Source organism: Lactuca sativa, chromosome 2 (genome assembly GCF_002870075.4).
Source record: "Lactuca sativa cultivar Salinas chromosome 2, Lsat_Salinas_v11, whole genome shotgun sequence".
Taxonomy (NCBI): Eukaryota; Viridiplantae; Streptophyta; class Magnoliopsida; order Asterales; family Asteraceae; genus Lactuca; species Lactuca sativa.
In genome coordinates, this window is record NC_056624.2 from 80,968,385 (window position 1) to 80,981,980 (window position 13,596).

The 13,596-nt window shown below is 38.1% G+C and overlaps 1 non-coding gene across 1 annotated transcript; it reads right to left on the bottom strand.

The window, feature by feature from the left end:
- Positions 1–7,317: 7,317 nt before the first annotated feature.
- Positions 7,318–7,424, bottom strand: LOC111888693 (small nucleolar RNA R71). Its single transcript, XR_002849288.1, has one exon. It is a non-coding gene; the product is annotated as a small nucleolar RNA R71 (small nucleolar RNA).
- Positions 7,425–13,596: the final 6,172 nt, after the last annotated feature.

Genomic DNA, 13,596 nt, shown 5'->3' on the forward strand with positions numbered 1-13,596 from the left:
AGAAAACCTATATTTCTTATAATAAAATATTGACTATGGTGATTACTTTTATAATAGCTTTGTTTATACTGCTATATAAAATTTGATATCGGGTAGATAGTAGATTGGGTGACCTCGGTGTAAGCCCACATCCAACGGGAACAGGACGTACAGCGAAGAGCACACATCCTACTAGCTGTCGGATACTAGTTTTATATATAAACATGGTGTATAAACTAAGGTGTTATAGAGTTAACTCACTTAAAGTCTTTAAAACTGTACTGGCTTAATAAAATGGATTAAGCCCTTAACTGGGAAATCGCTAGTTTTGTATACCAAAAGTACTGACTTTGAAACGAAAGTTTTTTACTAGAAAAACTGTGCATTGACCCTGTGTCCTATAACCTGATCCATACCTGGTACCCTTATGGTGACTTAATGTAAACTAAGCATAAATATATATAGATTCGGGTGGATAATAGATTGGGTGACCTCGGTGTAAACCCACATCCAACGGGAATAGGACGTACAACGAAGAACACACATCTTATTAGCTGTCGGAATCTACTTAGCATATATGTATCCTATAGTGTATACATTAAGGAATCATAAAGTTAGCATCATGGTCCTAACTTTTAAAAGTAGCCTTCTACCAAGACTCGATTGTTTTGAACACAGTCTTCTACCAAGACCCTACTGTTTTGAAAGCAGTCTTCTACCAAGACTCTACTGTTATGAAAGCAGTCTTCTACCAAGACTCTACTGTTCCCTTGTCAACTGTAAAGTACATTCTCCCTGGTTTATAACCTATCTCGAATAGAGAATATATTAACCTTCAAGTGTTACCGACAATTTATGAAAGTAATGGGAGAAATGAGTACCCTGATGTCGTTTATAATGACATACGGAGGTACTATCAACCAGAAAACATATTTGTTTTATTACGGTCATAATGTGAAAGCTAGAACCCCTAATAAACGCTATCATGTATGGAGATTGAGGGAACCAAACGCAACCCTAGCAAATCCATGCAAGCCGTGTAACTCACATTAAAGTTATATGATCATGTATACCCAATATAACTATCACTAATGCGTTAGCGATTCATTGGTATAATTAGATCCTGTCTACGTATTGTCATGCTATAGCAAATTAACTTGTTAGTTATGTTCTGTTCTGGTGTTGTTTGATTTTCTTCACTGTTAGTTCTGTTTTGGTATTGTTTCTTTGTGTGCTTCATTGTACTAGAAGTAATGAATAGTATTCTCCTAAACTATACCTATAATAGTCTACTAATGTTCTAACTGTACCGATGATGAAAAGACTCATTTGTCTACCAAGTTATGCTTATACTTTAAAAACGGAGTTCTGTACAACTATAAAGTAACACAACCTTTAAAAGAGTTTTGAAATGTAAAGACGACTTATAAATGACATAAGTAACATTTTGAAGGATGTTTATAACAAACATTTACACAATTAACATTGTGTTCAACTTGTATTCCTCCCTTAAAACAGTTAAAATAGTTTAAAAGATTCATTACGAGGTATGAACTCACCTGATGTGGGTGATTCAAACGGGTATGCGCGTACGGATGAGAAGTTCTACGAATGAAGTCCCGAGACACAATAAGTCCTAAATGATATATAAGGACACATACTGACATGAATATAGTGTTTATAAATAACTATATGAAAGATAACACCTTCCGGGACTAGGACACACCTTGGCAAGGTGTTGGAATCACATGTGATTCGACATAGGAAGGTATAAGACACACATATGAGTTTACTACCATGAGTTCACGACCCAAGGGAGTTTACGGCCGTCAACTCATGGCTACACATGTGGGAATGCAAGTTTGAAAGCTAGGGAATGATTTAGGGACATTAGCTCTAACCTAGGATGAGAAAGACCACCTTCTTTGTAGTTTTTGAGGAGTTCACGGCCCAAATGAGTTTACTATCGTAAACTCATGGCCATTTATGCTTATGAGGGTCCTAAAGGTCATAAGGAAGCATTCTAAATTCATGCCTAAGCCTTAGGAAGTGTTTGTGGCATCAAAACACTCTTATCTTGAGTTTACGGCCCATGGACCATTTGGTCATAAGCTTGCGGCCGTAAACACCTATGGGTGTTGGTATTTTGATTGTCTTGAGTCCTAAACACATCAAGGTAATGTGCTAGGATAGTCTCTTGGCTTAAGGAAGGCATTTAGGGCATTTTGGCACCCTAAAATGGAGTTCACAGCCCAAGAACTTCCTTGGCCGTGAACTCACTTCTAGCCTTGTTTCTTAATGTTTTTGGGGTCTAAAAGAAGTAATGGTAGTCTCTAGGTTTAGTGCCAAGGCTTGGAGGGACATTGGGCACACTTTGGCCCTTATAAAGGAGTTTACTCTCCAAGATGTTCTTGGGCTGTAAACTCCCAAATCTTGTTGTTTTGATATGATTTATATGTTTTTAGGCACTTAGTAAGCTATGTAATACAACTAGAGAGAGGTACTCACGATTTGGGATGAAAACCCGAAGATCCGTGAGAGAGAAAATGGCTTTTCTCTAGTTGGAAATGTAACTAATGAATAAATTTGGCTCAGAATCCTATATATAGTCCTGGGATTTTTGGCAGAAAATATTTATTCCCGCAATGAACTCTAATATCATAGAGTTTTGGAATAACACAGTTGCACAAAACCCAAGTGCATCCTCTCTCCTGATATCTCCTTAAGTGTAAATCCTGAATTGCTCAAACTTATCCCAAAAGTTTGAAAGTTAGCAGAACGGTTTTGACTTCGATTGTTGTGGATGGTTTTACTAAATGGAAACTTTTGGGTTGTCACATTTAGTAGCATCGGGTATATAACCTTAGATTCACCAATTATCAAACCCTAAACCAAAGGGAACCTCCAGCCGCCACTTCCACTTACTCAATCTCCGGCGCTGCATATCACCTCCGTTGAGTTCGTCAACCACCGGGTACCGCCACAGTGTGGCTGCCAGACGTCTTGGGCCCTAAGTGTTGCTGCCCGCTGACTTCCTTTCACATCGGATTACGACCGCCACCTCCCTGATGTTGCATCGAACACCGTAGCTCCCGCTTCCGGTGACCACAAAGACCACCAGGAATGAGTTATTGAAGACCAGCGACGTGGCTGTGAACGCCCACTGCCACCATCCCACCGTGAAGGTTCGAATAAGGCTGTACCGGCTAGAAATCGGATATGTGCCACCACCTTTCTTCTATTTGATGTCCCTTCGTCAGCATTGCATCTCAGCCCTGTTAGCGTCACCGCTGTCCGTCTCCGTCGAAGACAAGGGAGCCGCCAGACTCTAGGATTCGGTTGTTGCCGTTAATCGTCGTCAAGACCGCCACTGCCGCCTCTCCATGGTTCTGCCGTCACCAACGCCACTAGGTGGGTGGCTGCATTACTGTTCCGAGCACAGTGCAGATGTGTGTTATTTCAAGGATGTAGAGTTGGGTTTGTGTGGCCGGAAAACGAAGAACAACCACCGCCACCACTATGAGGCGGTGGCTACTGCCATGAACCATCGTGTGTGTCTTAGTGTTTGTGTGTGTTTAGTTAATATCAGCATTGTAAAATGTAATTAGAAATCATAATAATGAAATGAAACCCTAACCACTACCGTGAGGTAGTGGCTTCCGCCTCCTGCCGCCGTGTTGGGTGGCGGTGTGCTTGTTGTGTTTGATTCGTTTGGATGTTTGGACAAAGGGACCGAAACCCTAATGGGCCCAATCAAGCCCTAATTTACCTGAAAGATCAAACATGTGACTAATGGGCCTAATGAACCCTAATTGATCAAAAGACCTAGCTATTGGGCCTTGGAAAACACTAAGATTGGATTTATGGGCCTTGGACTTATTGGGACCCACATTTTGGGCCATGGGAATTGTGAATTGCACCCAATCACACCATATGATTTATTTAGTAGAGTGAGGGACGTAACGGATTAAATCCTTAATGGGTTAAGTGAGAGACACTTAACCCTAATTGTCATTTTATGTGAAACCCTAATTTCACTTGGGCTTTATGTTGAGCCTTTCTATTAGACTATTAATGAGCCATCCAAAAGCAAGCAAATGGACTAGAATAATTCAGTGGGCTTTAGGGTAAGGCCCATGTGAGGGGTTTGGACTAAATTTGGAAAATTAGGCCATATTTAGGCCTTGATGATTATATGATATTGGGCCATTAGAATGTCAAATGTTGGACTAGAATAAATGGTTGGTCCTTAGAATAAGACTATGTGAAGGTTTGGACCCAATTTGGAAAATTGGGCTCTGAGCCATAGTTGGACTTTTAGGCCTTTGGATAGGGCCTTGGGCTTGAATCAAGCCAAGTTAGGGGTAGGGTGGTATCTTAATCCCCAAGCATGGACTTATGATTATGAGTTGGAACCCAATTATTAATTGGGTGATATTTCTGATTGTTGACAGTTTGGGAATCTATCATCCAACGGCTAGGGTTGGGTCTGCGGTACTTCAGCAGTGTGATCTGAGTTACCTTACAATAGAAGTGGGTCTAAGGCCGCAATGTCGGCCCACTAGTAGGAGATGTTTTATGAGATGATTGTCTGGTTTTCCACTGTCTGACATGCTTTATTTGCTAGGATGCTATGTTATATGTGTTGGTAGTAGTAGAGCTTAAATAGTCCCCGGATACCGGTTGAAAGATACTGAAGGGGTAGTCAGTACCCATGCATGCCAAGCAGTATGTTCATGATATATTATTATGTGGTAGTAGCAGGGCGTTAAATAGTCCCCAGATACCGGTTGAAAGATAATGAAGGGATAGTTAGTACCCATGCATGCCAAGCAGTATGATCATGATATGTTATTATGTGGTAGTAGTAGGGGGTGAAATAGTCCCCGGATACCGGTTGAAAGATACTGAATGGGTAGTTAGTACCCATGTATGCCTAGTAGTGTGTTCATGATGTATTAGTACATTGTAGTGGTAGGGGTGAAATAGTCCCCGAGCCTGGTTGTGACTAATCGGCAGGGTAGGTCAATGATATTGCCATATTTATACATATTTTTAGGCAATATTTAATTACATTTCTATTGATATTTTGGTTATTTGCATAGAATAATGGTACTTATGAGTTTTAATTGTTATATTGTGGCCAAATAGAAGCATCTTCGAAGATAGGGACTGAAATTGACAAGATATGGAATTTCGGAGGATTGAAGAAAGGAAGAACGGAAAATCACCTAAAAGACATATTCACGACGTGAACAAGTCATGGTTCACAATGTGCATAGAGAGTTCTAGAAGATATGCATGCAGGTGGAAGAATCCTTTCCGAACACGGTTATCTCATATTCACGACGTGAACTCGGGAAATCAGAAAACTATATATATATATATATATATATATATATATATATATATATATATATCCTTGATCATTACGACTTTGAGAACTTTTGGCAAAAGAAAGAGGTTCCAAAAGGCGATTTTTAGTAGAAGAAAGGTCCTGGAAAAAGGGTTTCAACACCAAAAGAGTGAAGTTTCATAATTTAGTTTACTTATTTGATACTTATGAACATGTTTCCTTATACTTTGATTTGTGATAGTGTGTTAGTTGCTATTATAAGCAGCTGAATCTAGCTACTCTTGTTTAGCTAGATGAAGCTTATAATTTATGAATAGCATTATCTTTATGGATTTATTTAGTTGGTAAATTGCTTGTGTCGATTTATAGTTACCTAGCATGCTTATGTTTGTTTCTTTAGTTGCTTAATTTCATGTTTTGTGTAGCCTATTAACCATTAACTGCATGAACTTGTCTACCTAATGATTTAGTGAACATTAAATTGTTAGAGCTAGGATTGACCGATCTTAGTTAATAATTAATGTAAATAAACTTAGTTGTGTTAGAGAACGTAGATTATGACCATAATTGCGTTTATATAATAAATCTTACATAGCAAATTCATAATCATAATTGGTTCTGTGTTTAATTGTGTGTGACCAAACATAGTTTTACATTAATTAATTAATTACTGGTAAAGTTAGACTTAAATTACTAATATAACTATAACCAACTTGATAATCCATAATTATTAGCTGGCCATAAGGACGAAGTGGATTCGAACTAAATAAGAGTGTTTTTACTTATTGATTGAATTTGAGTTAAGTTTGTCTGATCTTGTAAAATCAGATAAAACCCTTTTTAAACTTATTAATAATTAGGTTGATTTGATAGCAATTAGATTAATTAATAACACCGTTCCCTGTGATCGATACCCGACTTACCCAAGCTATACTGTAATCTGACTAGGTACACTGCCTATAGGTGCATAGTTAGTCTAAGTTTGTTAGGTTATAAATATTAAAATTAGTGGGTACTTCCGTTCACATCAAGTTTTTGGTGCCGTTGCCGGGGAACGGCTTAGTTATAAATTATTTATTTGCTTTTGATTAATCGATCCTTTTTGTGGGATAAAACTTGCAAAAAGTTATTTACCAAGCACAGTATAATTTAATTTTTTTAGTTATAGGATCCATGACATGGAAAAGAAGGCTCACGACGTGAAAACTGTGAATTCTAGTTTTCTTTGATTTTTAGCTTATTTTTCTATTTCAGTTCAGTTTTATGTGTTTATTTTTGTTTTATTTCAGGAGTTCATGACCAGTGGTTCTAACACACCTTTGGTGCCACCACTTGAAGATCCCGAGTCTGCAATTCACAAAAAGAAGGATAAGATCGAGAAAGAAGATAAAACACCAAAGAAAACACCTTTACAAGAATTCAAGTCAGTGTTCTCAAAGAATTCAGGGAAGAAAACAAGGGAGTCAAGTTCATCTTCAAAGAACGAGAGCAAGCTTGAACACTTAGATTAAGTACCCGTCCAAACCAAGTCCGAATACCATACCGAGCCTGAATTTGAAGAACATACAAGTGAACCCGAAAACGAACCAAGAAACGAGATGGAGAATATTGAAGAAATGCCCATGGGAGCTTATAGAAAGAGAATTCGAGATGATGTTGGTCCAGGCTTAGTACAACCCACTATTCCTGTCACTGCCACATTCGAGCTTAAAGGACATATCCTTTATGCACTTAAGGATATTCCATTCCATGGAAAAGATCATGAGGACGCGTTCAAACATTTAGATGAAGTGAACGACATTGCTGATTACTTCAATGTGCCGAGTGTTAACAGAGATATCGTCTTGCTAAGGATGTTTCCCGTTACCTTTAAAGGAGCTGCAAAGGATTGGTTAAAAGCACTTCCACCTGGTACAATCACTACTTGGGCTCAAATGCGTGAGCAATTTCTAGACCAATTATGTCCACCATCCAAGATAGCTAAACTCAAGAAGGCAATAGCTAATTTTGAGCAAAACCCGGGGGAGTCACTTTATGAAGCATGGGAGCGTTATAAAGGGTTGTTAAGGAATTGTCCTCAACATGACCTTAACATTCAACAAGAAGTGTCCATATTCTATGACGGGGTCAATGTAATGACAAGACAACTCCTTGATTCTCAAGGACCGCTTACGAAGAAAAATTCGGGCGAGGTCAAGGAATTAGTTGAAGAATTTGCAAAGCATTCTCGTGAATACCACAATCCAAGGAATGAAAGCGTGAAAGGAGTTGGCGGTGCACATTTCAACGAAATGGCTGCTATGATGGCAATGTTTAACACTATGGATAGGAGATTGACCTAAAAGGACCAATCAATTCATGCAATTCGAGTTGGTTGTGAGAGATGTAGTGACCCACATTTGACAAAAGATTGCAACATGGATGAATATGGGAACAAGAAAGCTCAAGTCTGCTATTCGAGCGGGGATAAATATGATGAAGATTGGAGAAAACCTAAGAAAGAATGGTTGCCTTACGATGAATACAAGAAGCAAAAGGAAGATAAATATAGATGAACTGGCAGAGAATTCTACTAAAGAGAGAAACCACTAGCTGAGAAGAAATCAGAATTAGAGACCATGTTGATAAAGTTATGGAAGCCTAAGAAAAACGACATGATGCTACTGACACTGCAATGGAAGAACAAAGAACTATAATGAAGAATCATCATGCAATGATGATAGATCAACAACCATTAATTAAAAATCAGCAAGCCTCCATCAATAACCTTGAAGTAGAACTTGGTCAACTTACCACTTTGGTTAATGAGAAGATGTTCCCGAAAAATCATGAAAATAAGTGTGACATCCCCAATTTCACGGCCAGAAAAGACCGATTTGTTTATGCTTTGTTTTATAAAATCAGAGTAATCCTTTGATTAAAAGAGTTGCGGAATTTGTTCCCAAAACAAAATATGATAAAATTTAACAAAACGTTTCTCAAGAGAATGTATTTTCATTAAATAATAAAACCTCGGGATGTCATGTTTCGATATAGACCAAAAGCATAAACAATATAAAATAGACCTTATAACAGTTATTTATAACTACTGATCTATAATCCAAAAATCTCTCATCAAGTCCACCAACTTATACCCTTGTGCCATTACTTGTAATGCAAAGAAAACTGAGTGGGTCAGGCTTGGGAGCCTGGTGAGCATATAGGGTTTTCAACCCATAATAATACATTTATTATATTCAATTATCAAATAATCAACCCAAATACCCATCCCCATATCTCCTTTATTTTCTCAAGGGTTTACCCTGAGAACCAACTATCCTTCATTCATTCATTCCTAAGGATTTACCTAAGGAACTGGCACAAAGTCCATTTGCTACCACGGTTAATACAACAGGCACTACGTCACATAGTCACCAAGGTTCATACGATAGGCACTACGTCTCATAGTCACCAAGGTTTACACAATAGGCACTACGTCTCATAGTCACCAGGGCTTACACAACAGGCACGAAGTCACCGTCACCAAGGTTGATCAAATAGGCATGAAGTCGCATCGTCACCAAGGCTTACTGAATAGGCACGAAGTCACATCGTCACCAACTATTCCATCTACCCATGTTCTACCTAACATTTTTGTAGATATAAATACAAACGCAGTTTAAATCATTTAACACCTGTATGAAAACATCAATTCCGAGCCCATCTCAAATAGACAAATAATATATAACACATAGCACGTATTTCATAGCTAATACTTTATATTTATGTGTTAGAAGAAAGTAACTATCCACTCACTTGATTAGATGATGCTCGGACAGCACTACGACTTGTAGAAGTAGTATTCTTCGGTAGATCTAGAAAATTTTCACAAAAACCAGGCTTCTCGTGGGTAGAGCTTCGGCTCAGGAATTTCTCTTCTCAGGATCTTCGGGGCTTCGGGACTTGTTTCGGCTCTCGGGAATGATACGGCTTCGGGATATTTCTTACACGAAAAACGAGGTAAAATGGGAGAGAGAGGAGAGGAATTGAGCAAGGAACTCGGCTGCCCTCGCACCCTTTATATAGGGGTTGATTCTTCGAATTATGCTGGGCGTAAATCCAGGTACGTTGGGCGTAACCCGGATAAGCCCGGTGACTCCCCCCCTTTGGATAATATCCGAATTTATATTTAAATTAAATACTTTAATTATTTAATAAACTTCAAAAATTCATATCTTCCTCATACAAGCTCCGTTTTCAACGTTCTTTATATCCCCGCGTAGGTGAGACTACGATCTACAACTTTTGTTTAGATTCCATTGGCTAATTTTTAATTTATTTTTAGTAGGCCGAGACAAGAAAAGTTCGTTATAAATTCATAACTTCTTCATCCAACGTCCGTTTTCGTCTTTCTTCTTACCGTTGCACTTCTATCATCAAGATATTCGATTCTTGTTTAGATTGTTTCGGCTAAAAACCGCTCTATCTCAAATCGAGTATTCGAGCTGCATACCGCTAAGTCGAAACTTAGAAAAATCATAACTTCCTTATAGCAAATCGGATTTGGACGTTCTTTTTATGCACGCTCATGGTTAAATGAACTCTACGACTTTTTATTAGATCGTTAAGGCTAACTATTGCTCTAATGTAAATTCACTTTTTACATCATTCAGCGTCGTGCCGGTTTTGTCGCGAAACTTCGATAGGTCATAACTTCTTCGTCATAACTCGGATTTTGGCGTTCTTTATATGTACGGAGTCCTTGTAACATATACTACAGCTTAGTTAAGATTATTCCTTCAAAACAATCTTCCATCAAAAAGTCATTTTTGACGCTTATTGTTCTTTAATTGACTAGCCCTAATCTACGGACATCACAAGAAGAACCAATCTCACGTAATGGCCATATATATTGAAGAAGAGGCGATTTCTGAGATCCTAGAAGCCTTAGAAGTGGAGCCACAACAGTCCGATCCAAAGCCAAAGTAGCCGAAGCTCGAATTTGAAGATATTGTTGAAATACAGAGTTCACGTCGTGAGCCGGCTAAGCTCACGTCGTGGGCACGGTCTGAACATGAAAAAATCATATTTGCTCCAGCTTATAAACCGCCTTTGCCATTCCCGTCTCGAGCACATCTTAGCCCACTGGAAAGGGAACATCTGGATTTTATTCAGCAAATAAAGGGAGTTCCTATTACTGCTCCTTTTATTGATTCACTAGCAAAAGTTCCAGAATATCCTAAGTTCCTCCAAGATTTAATAGACACTTGACATGAATTGAAAAAGAATTCTAAGGTAATTCTATGAGAGCAAAGCTCAAGGGCTGTGTTAGGAGAGATACCTAAGAAGATGGGAGATCCTGGACACCTCACTCTTCAATGTGAGTTTGGGAATAATATGAAGGTTTATGCTTTAGTCGATTCTGGGGCTAGCATAAATTTGATGCCTTATCATTTTATCAAAAATTGAATATTCAGAAGTTGAAGGCCACAAAGATGACTATTCACATGGCAAACCGTTCAGTGACACAGCCCATGGGTATTGTGGAAGATATTCTCGTGCAAAATGGGAAATTCGTTTTTCCAATAGATTATGTGGTTTTCGATATGAAATGTCACACCCCAAACCAGACGGTGGAAACGTCCGGGGGCTTGTGCGTGACTTCATCTTGAAATATCATTACAGTGAATATAATTGAAACATAACATCATCATCATCACACATGTAATATAACAACATACATTGTTTACATCGAGTATTGTATTTGAATATTACATGCCAAAATAGCAAGAGTATGATGAAACAAAATATAACACAATATCCATTAGTTTGTTTCGTTCATCTTGCTTCAACGGTTTCCTGAGAATACAAGTTATTTTGAAAAACGGTCAACATAAAAATGTTGGTGAGTCCATAAGCATTTTTGTGAAAATGATTTGTATAACTTTGAAACCACCAGAAAATCCGATATTTTCTGAAAACTGTTTAGAATGTTTGTGTTAGATCTTGTATTAATGCATGTATGTTTTTGTTTATATGACTAAAAGGGGTAGAGAGAATGTAGAGAGAATGTAAATAGCATGTAAAGAGAATGTTCCCAAACAACCCGATGTTGTATGTAAAAGAGAGAGCTACCATACCAACCCCCGAGGTTGAGTACCAGTACGAGAATGTTTCCGAGTAATCCAAAAGAAAAGAGAAGGGTCTTCCGTAAACTTCATAATGTTAATTCCTCTAAGTGAGCCGTCATAACCATACTAAATAATGACAATTTCACCTGTCTTGGCGTCGTTGAACGCCGGTTTTGACTTTGATTATAAGGTTTTCGTCACCCTAGACTGAGTTAGTCAAAATGTAGCGAACAGCTCAGGTGTGGGGTGTCACCCCCGTATAGATCTATACACAAATGCCCGTTCTCCCTCCAATAGACTCTGGTTATAACTACAGGCTACGATCGTACACTTAATAGGTGCCAACCGACAAAACTCACTAGATCCTTAATCGAATTTATGCGAAGAAAAAGGGTATAAACTCCTTCCAAGCCCAATGATCCATGTAAGTGAACCACTAAGGCATTGCTAAACATGTAAATCATTTCAAGACCCAATTGGAATGAGATTATATAACATGGGCCCAAACTATATATGAAAGGACAACTAAGGCCCATTTCACATGTAAAGTATTTACAAGCCCAAATAGCACACAAATAATATCCAAGGTCTGTCGCACATGTTAATGGGTCAATAAGTCCCAATAAACAGATCTACTAGTTTAAATGTATTATATGTGTTTTATGAGTTTAATTTATGTATAGATCTATACGGGGGTGACACCCCTTTTAGATCTTACAACACAACACTCATTTTTGCTATTTAAAGTGTATAAATCTCAGATCTACTAGTTTAAATGTATTATATGTGATAAAACATACTTTTCTCAAGGTTCTTATGAAGATCCAAGTGATAAACTTCAAGTTCTTAACATATTTTTAGATTAATGAATAAATCAACACATAATCACCAAATAATTCATGGAAAACACACATAGTCATGTGTATGCATATAGATCTACACAAATCAACTTGTATTCTCCCCCAAAAACAAGTAAAAACCAAAAACAAGGGGGTATGAACTCACCTTGGGGGTTTTGAGATGTAGAAGAAGAAGAAGAAGAAGCTTGAGTCTAGCTTGTGTTCTTGGTGAAACTTTTGAAATGATGGTTGTTCTAAGGTACATAATCACGAAAATGGGAGAGCAAGGGAAGGATTCTTAGCATAAACATGAATCAAAACAATAGATTTTGTCATAAACTTACCAAGAGATGGAAACTTGAAGAAAAATCCTCTTGAAATATCATACAAATTCACGATTTTTATATGAAGAGATGAGAGGAAATTTGAAGTTTTGAGAGGAAAGAAGAAGTGTGTGAAGTCTTGGAAATGTGAAGTGTGTATGTGTGTATGTGTATGGCCGAGAGGTAAAGAGGAGGGGGAAAGAGGGTAGGGGTTGACTGAGGTGAGTGATGTGAGATGCATGGTTGTTTGTGGGACAAAAGCTTTGTTATTTGGTATGCTATATTGATGTGGCATCTCTTATTACACAAGCCACTTTCCCCCCCCCCCCCCTTTTTTTTGTATTTTGGGCCGAGAATGCCCAAATGGATTGAAGAAAAATGGTTTTGGGCTTAAATCCTTGGCTTGGTCGAATTCCATAGGCCCAATATTATTTTTCGGCTCATTAGGCTCTTAAGGTGGTTCACGACCCAAGATGGTACAAAGGAATGGGTTTGAGGTCCATTAAGGCTAATTTATTTATTTATGGCCCAACAAGGCCCATTAGAGATAACTAGTCCATTTTAGGTCCACTAAGGGTAAAATGAACCATTTTAGGCCCATATGGCCCAAAAGGTTGAGTTTTATGAGTGTGGGTCCATTTAGAACCCAATTAGGGTTTTTAGGCCCAAAATAGTTCAAGCTGAAGGTTTATTGGTCCATTAGGACCAATAAGAGAATTCTAGTCCATAGTGAACTTGAAACGGGATGTCTACGGTTTTCAACTCATAGATGAACATATGAGATGTATTGTATTAGCTTTTGACCTTCATTCAAGAGTTTGGATTCAAATGGATGACGTTGATTGAAAATAGGGTATGATATTCACTTAGAGTATAAGCCTTACAAAAGATGATGTTTTCATGAGAATATAATTCCCTAGCTAAAATTGCTAGTTGTGACATCATACCCCCGTTAGAGGAAATTTTGTCCCGAAATTCTTTCGAAAGAT